This window comes from Balaenoptera ricei, chromosome 18 (assembly GCF_028023285.1).
Source record: "Balaenoptera ricei isolate mBalRic1 chromosome 18, mBalRic1.hap2, whole genome shotgun sequence".
NCBI classification, from domain to species: Eukaryota; Metazoa; Chordata; class Mammalia; order Artiodactyla; family Balaenopteridae; genus Balaenoptera; species Balaenoptera ricei.
Genome location: NC_082656.1, coordinates 7,411,421 through 7,418,946, shown reverse-complemented (window position 1 = coordinate 7,418,946; position 7,526 = coordinate 7,411,421). Strand labels below are relative to the sequence as shown.

The 7,526-nt window shown below is 47.5% G+C and overlaps 1 long non-coding RNA gene across 1 annotated transcript; it reads right to left on the bottom strand.

The window, feature by feature from the left end:
- Positions 1-3,626: 3,626 nt before the first annotated feature.
- LOC132352569 (uncharacterized) lies at positions 3,627-7,004 on the bottom strand. Its single transcript, XR_009498787.1, has 3 exons — positions 6,910-7,004; positions 6,087-6,206; positions 3,627-3,965 (listed from the first exon to the last, which is right to left on the bottom strand). It is a non-coding gene; the product is annotated as an uncharacterized LOC132352569 (long non-coding RNA).
- Between the last annotated feature and the right edge of the window lie 522 nt (positions 7,005-7,526).

Sequence of the window (7,526 nt, the reverse complement as noted above, 5' to 3'; positions counted from 1 at the left end):
ATTCTTGACAACTTGGCAATTTCATGTTGCCCACTGTGGTATATCGCTTTCTGCTGACGATAATCACAAGAGCTGGTCCTACTGGATGTAAAAAAGGGAACTTAAGAAGAAGAAGAGGGACTCCCCTGGTGGCGCAGTGGTTAAGAATCCGCCTGCAAATGCAGGGGGCACGGGTTCGATCCCCAGTCCGGGAAGATCCCACATGCCACAGGAGCAACTAAGCCCGTGTGCCACAACTGCTGAGCCTGCGCTCTAGAGCTCGCGAGCCACAACTACTGACCCCTCGTGCCTAAAGCCTGTGCTCCACAACAAGAGAAGCCACTGCAATGAGAAGCCCGCGCACCACAACGACGAGTAGCCCCCGCTCGCCGCAACTAGAGGAAGCCCGTGCGCAGCAACAAAGACCCAACGCAGCCAAAAAATAAACAAATAAAATTTAAAAATTTAAAAAAAGAAGAAGGAAAACTTTCTTTACGAGTTGAAAGTAAAAGAAGCTAGGCTGATATTAGCATCTATAGATTTTAGATATGAAAAATTATAGACACTGGTTTCAGTTATTAAAAAGCATGAGCTTAAGCTTTTTGATCCCTTAATTAAAGTGCTGATTCAAAAAGTGTTCAAACACAACCTTTGACAGCTCAATTTCTAAAATAATATCATAAAAGCAGGAGAGTGAACAAATCTATGCGTATCTGTACTACAGGAGAAATCCTACCACCAATTACTAAACGGAAGTGCAGGGGTCCCAGTGCGCTTGTTAAAGATCTGACTGAAAAGGTGATGGGAAGCACCTGACAGTGTCACTGAGGGGAACGCAGGCCTAGGCTTGAAAAAAGATGCAGCGCTTTAGAGCAGCCCAGCACAGCCTAGAGTTGGAGAAGCTACCTTTTTTGCCTGGGAAATTCGCATTTGTTTTGTTCCCTTTACCAATGTCATCTGACCCCTTGTACCCTACCTTCTGCCGTCTGCACCTTTAGCCTAAAGTAAAGACACCCAAGTTATGGTGTGCATTCCAGATATTTCAATCACTAAATGTCAGTTCAGTGAGGGGAAACGTCAATTAAAACAAAAGTGGACTTCTCACAATTATTATTGTGGCTTGCGTAGGCCCAGGTTCCAAATTTTCACCCTTATCCCACCTTCCCTCTCAACCCTCACTCCCGGTTGGGGAAAAAAAGTACTAGAAAGGCATGGAGCATATAATTTCTTTCCTTTCAGTTTCTCTTAAGTAAACTTCCGGTTCTGGTCTGACTGTGTGTTAATATCCTGATATTAACACACAGTCTGAATTTTGATTATCAGAGTAGCCAGATCTCATGGCTTTAAAACTCCAACGGCTCTGATGGGTAGTTGCATCTATTAATGCCCACTTTCTTTTAAGATTTTTTTTTTTTTTTTGATTTGGAACATTTTTAAAGTCTTTATTGAATTTGTTACAATATTGCTTCTGTTTTATGTTTTGGGCATGAGGCATGCGGGATCTTAGCTCCCCAACCAGGGATCAAACCTGCACCCCCTGCATTGGAAGGCCAAGTCTTAACCACTGGACCACCAGGCACGTCCCTAATGGCCACTTTCAATAGTGCGTATATACAGACTCTCAACTGAAGTTCTGACGGAACAGTCTGAAATTGTGCGAAGCACAGCAACTGGCCCACTTGCTAGAGTGACCATCCATGGTCCAGCATGTTTTAATTCTACCTGCTTATTCATCAGTTGCCTGACTAAAGAATGATATTATGTCCAAATCAAATTGCTTATCTTGCATTTCACAGGACAAAGGGAAATCCTGGGTGTCTGAGTTTGTTTCCCAAAGACTTTCCATTGACCCAGTTCATATTTCTCAACAGGAAGTCATACAGACTCAGGAAATGATCGAATGTATGCAATTGAGAGCCAAAGATGATCATAGTTAGAGGTCAGATATAAAAATATACACATGCAAAGAGATAGAAATAATACATTTGGGGGCATTTTCACGAAAAGTTACCCCTTTGGAGAAGAAATTAAAATTATACTTCTTTACCTGAATTTTCAGGTGTAACTCACTTTGTAGAATACTTGGAATACTGAAATCCTCTCTCATTTTTATGACACAATTGGACTTGTATTTCTCTATAACAAGTATTAGACCCAGAAAAATACAAAGCGCTCAGTAAGAATGCAGCAAAATGTACCCCGCAAAATCACATATCTAAAGGTAAGATTATCTCTTACTGATAAATGATTAGAAGTCTACTCAAATTAAGCTACAGAATATGAATGCAAAGTAGTCAGAGTTACTTTTATATTTGGCATAATAGCTAAGAAGCTTAAAAAGAAATGCAGTATTATAACAGGACCAAACAATGGGACAGCAGAGTCACTTGGTTCCTATCAAGTCTTCTCCCTAATATTCTGTAAGAGAATATACAAGTTGCATTTGTTGTGGAAGTCTCCCGCATTTGGAAATGAATGGCTGATCTTGGTTAAAGCCTAGAGGAGATATGCAGACACTGATTCAAGATGCAATAAGATAACCGGTTTGCTCTTTGGCCTCAGATAGAATCGCCGCTGAGTAAGGGTTGTGTAGACCAGGGTTGGGAAAGAAGGCCATGTGGCAGGTGACTGAGGTGGCAGTCAGAGCAAACAAGATTGCAGCAAATGTCCAGGTACAGATAACAACCCAATATACAAGAATTCAAAGTAGGTTGTTGATATGGCCTTTCTTCCCCAACTGGAATAGAAGTTCCACGTGGGCAGGGATTTTGCATTTTGTTCATGGCAGTTATCCCCAGCTTCTGGAACAGTTCCTGGCTTATAAATATTTGATGAGTGAATGAACATAAACTAAGTTTCAGAAGACATATTTGTCCAAGGAAATTAAATTCCACAAATATCTAATGAGCACCTAAGCAGTGCTATGCTAAGTGTCCTTGTGTAATGCAGAAGTCGCTGCAGTGCCGCGTGGGAAAGCATGGCTCTGGGCGGGGGTGGGGGGGATGGAGGGAGAGAGGCGCTGATGAGATCAAGGAGTGTCTTCGGGAATACAGCCATTTGGGACGGTATTAAATGCTGGACGGTAGGAAAGGCAGAAACTGGGACCCAAATGCCAGGCCTGACCTTGGAATTCAGTTCCCTGAGCTCCCCGAGGACAGGCACTGCTTCCTTTGCCTTGCGTGCCTGGTGCCCGCTCAGGGCACTTTCCAGCAGGTGCTCAATAAAGGCCTGTGGATCCAGGAGCTGGCAATAGGGATCAAGGGAGGCATCCAATCTAGCCTTGGGATCAGCAAGCTGGCCGGGACCAGCCTGGGACTCGGCTCAGGCCTGCCTCTGTCTCCACCTCACTCCCTTGAATGACCAGGGCCAAGTCCAGAATGAGGGCTGAGGACTCGTGCCCCAGAATGAAATGTTAAAATGTCAAACCCCATGGCCCTACTTGAGACTTCCTATATCTTAGAAGAGGGACCCAGAAACTAGCACTGTAATCAAGTATCTGGGTGAGTCTCCTACACATACCAAAGTTTGGATTCTACTAAAGTAGGATTTCATAGACAAGAAAAAAGATCTAGTAAGAATTCTCTCTCAAGTATCCGCATTAGTAACTGAAATCCCCAGGGCATGAGAAATTAATATTTTGGGTGGTTCCTATGGAGCAGGGACTGTTTAAGATGCTTTCACATATAACTACTTAATATTCAATAATTCAAAGGGGTAGTTTTATTATATCTATTTTTAAGGAAACAAGCTCAAGGATAGTATATAACTTGCCTAACACTGCACAGCAAGTACCTAGTGGGAATCCAAACCAGGTCTGTTTAATTCCTGAGACCACACGCACCCCTATGTCTTGCTGCATCTTGGGCGAATGCAGAATGGAGGGAATCCGGACATTCTGGAGGGAATTCGGACATTCCGTAGCGCCTGTCTTTAGGGAATGTACGCAGACTCAGTTTCTGATTGGTTGAATCTGTCAAGATGAATTTCTGGAAATCAAGATTTGAGGTTTTAATTATACATGCATTAGGTCTAGACAGAGAGTGTCTAAACCACCTATGACTTTAATAATCCTTATAAAAACGCCAAACACCAAATGAAGTGATTTGTCTGGGGCAGAAAACTCGCGCATAGGGCAGACAAGTACCTTAAGAGGACAACAGGGGAGGTGCAGACTGTCACATCTGACACTGCCGCTCTGCTCCAGGTCTTCTCAGATTTCAGAGAGAGCCCAAAGGACTTGCCTGGTGGTGCAGTGGTTAAGAATCCGCCTGCCAGTGCAGGAGACCATGTTCGATCCCAGGTGCAGGAAGATGCCACATGCTGCGGAGCAACTAAGCCCGTGCGCCACAACTACTGAGCCTGCGCTCTAGAGCCCAGAAGCCAGAACTACTGAAGCCCGCGTGCCTAGAGCGCGTGCTCCGCAACGAGAAAAGCCACCGCAATGAGAAGCCGGCGCACCGCAACGAAGAGTAGCCCCCGCTCGCAGCAACTAGAGAAAGCCCATGAGCAGCAACGAAGACCCAATGCAGCCAAAGAAGAGAAGCCAAAAGTCCAGCTTTCCCTGTGAAATATCCTGATTTTTATTTTTTATTTATTTTTAAAAATTTATTTGTTTATTTTTGGCTGCGTTGGGTCTTCATTGCTGAGCGCGGGCTTATCTCTAGTTGCAGTGAGCAGGGGCTACTCTTCGTTGCGGTGCACGGGCTTCTCACTGTGGTAGCTTCTCTGGTTGCGGAGCACAGGCTCTAGGTGCCCGGGCTTCAGTAGTTGCGGCGTGAGGGCTCAGTAGTTGTGGCTCGCGGGCTTAGTTGCTCCGTGGCATGTGGGATCTTCCCGGACCAGGGCTCGAACCCGTGTCTCCTGCATTGGCAGGCGGATTCTTAACCACTGCGCCACCAGGGAAGTCACCTGATTTTTAAATATAGATAATGAATTCAAAAGTTTAAAACACACTTCAAAGGGCAAACAAACAGGTCTGGAAAACAAGGACGGGCCCATGCAGCGCCAGTCTACAACCTCTGGTCTGGAGCTCCCTCCCAGGGACTTAAGCTACATGGAGTAACTGGGATATTAACAGTTCCGTGAAACGTGTGTCTGTGCATCCTGTTTACATGAAGGTACACCCTATCACTGCTTCTGGTTTAATGTGATAAAATGTGCATCACATCGTCTTTGACTTTATGCAGGTGTATGAGACACAGCCTGAAGGCCACATTTTTGTAAACTGAATTGGGCCTTTCTATTTACTTACCATTGTTGGGATGCCTCATTCTGGTTTTGGAGTGATCTTCAATTGGCATTGGCCAATTTAAAATTAATGATTCGCTGGCTCATTTTAAAGGAAAACGGAGTAAATTCTCCGGGGGAAGAGCCTTCAGTTTTAGTAAGCACCCCCTACTGCATCTGCTTTATTTTTTTTATTTAATTTTATTTTTTAATATTTATTTATTTGGCTGTGCCGGGTCTTAGTTGCGGCATGTGGGATTTAGTTCCCTGACCAGGGATCGAACCCTGGCCCCCTGCATTGGGAGTGGGTAGTCTTTACTGGACCACAAGGGAAGTCCCTGCATCTGTTTAATATTAATTGACTGCATTTGGAGATTTCCTAAGAATAACTTCTTGGTACTTAAGCATTAAAACTGCTCTGTTTTAGAGCAGAAATTCTCTCTCACATAGAGAGCTAATAATGCGATTCACTACATATGATGTAATGATACACGTTCGAAAACAGGAAGTTTAGAACAACTAATAGGGGTTCTATCCCTATTATTTAATGATTTAAAATGTTAACTTACGTAGAAGGACTATGAACTAGCCAATGAATTATTGTTGTTTCTAACACTTCCACGGTCTAAATAACACTTCACTCTTTTGGTATTGGCAGCGCCTTAGGGAATATTTTCATCTCTATTTTAAGACAGGGTTTATTCTTGCAACGTGTATGCATTTATGTCGTGTTATCAAGTGAAGCAACGTCAACCGACCAAAGCAGAAATCATCATCAAATCAACTGAACACAATGTCACAACGTCACCCGTCTAATAATGGATGTTAAACGCAGTATAGACGCACAAGCATCAGTGGGAACGGATTAAAAAGGCACTTACGAGGATGACCCGCAAAGACTCCTAGTTTCAAGACCCAACAAAAAGCCTCCAGGAAGTGAAGCCGGCAGGTTTTAATCTCACTTATTTTCATGGCTATGTTTTTTTTATTGTAGTTTTCCACTGTAAAACAAAAGCGAATCAAAGGAGTCTGGTGGATTTTGGAGAAGAAAAACCTCCTCTCTCCCGGAAGTCTGACAGAGCCCAGATCCCGGACTGAGCGGCCGCGGCCACGGGGAGCGCCCCCCGCGCCCCGCGCCCACCGGCCTGCGTGCTGCCGCCCCCGCCGCCGCTGCTGCCCAGGCCAGGGCGGGGCGGGCTGCGCTTGTTTTTTTCTTTTTTGGGGGGTGGGGGGGGTGTGTTTCAGGAAAGCTCCGCGGTGCTGACGTCATCTTCCAAAGCGCGTCCGCTGCCCGAGAGCGGTGGTCGCAGTCAGCGCCCGCCGGTCCTCTGGCCGCCGGCAGGGCTCCGCTCCCTCCCGCTCCTCTTACCCCGCACTTCCTCCTTCCTCCGCCTCGCCCCTCCCCCACCCTCCTACCTCCCTTCCCCCCCCGCCCCCTCCCCATGCCCCCGCCTTCTCCTCCTCCCATCCCCTCCTCCCCTCTCTCCCTCCCTCCCACCCACCCACGCCCCTCCCCCACCCGCCCCTCCCCCACTCCTCCTACCTCCCTGTCTCCAACTTCCCCCCACTCTTCCCTTCCCCCGCCTCCTCTCACCTCCCACCTCCTCCTTCCTCCGCCTCCTCCCACCCCTCCCTTTCCCCTTCTCTCCCCTCCCCCGGCCCCCAGGGCTGCGGGCGGCTCCCTGGTTTCGGCGTCGCACACACGTCTGGGCAGAGTGTGGTTCCCAGGCTCTCGATCTGGAATTCAGACGGGAAAGTTTGCTGGCAGCTCCAGCGCCCGGGCCGCCCTCGGGCCCGGCCCGTCAGCGCCCGGAAAGCGCGGCATTCACACAAGGGCGGGTGGCAGCGCCCTCCGCTTGTCTGCTCACTTTCACGACGATTCTGCCCCTGAAGTTGAGCACGGATTAAAGAGCGGCAATCCTTTCTGTTTTAGAGAAGAAAACGAGGCAGCCGAATGGCACCGAGAGGGAGAGAGGCGAGGGGGTGGCGCGAGAGCCGGGGAGCAGGTTGGCGCCGGTGGGCTGGGGATGGAGGGTCCTTTAGGGCGGAATTGCATCGTCGGATTCCGCGCGGAGGTGGGTGGGTGCAAAGACAAGGTGGCCGGACAACGGAGTCCCAGGCAGAGAAGTGTGTGGTATTTCTGCTGCCCGAAATGAGGCCACACAGTCTTGTTTCCCACTTCTTCAGACTCAGTAGATCCAGATCAGATCGCGTGAGTCTGTTTTATTCCCATTTGCACAGGAGGACACTGAGGCAGGGACAGGCTAAGTGACTCGGCCACCGCCACACAGCTCTTAGTGGCCGACCCAGGACTCAAACCT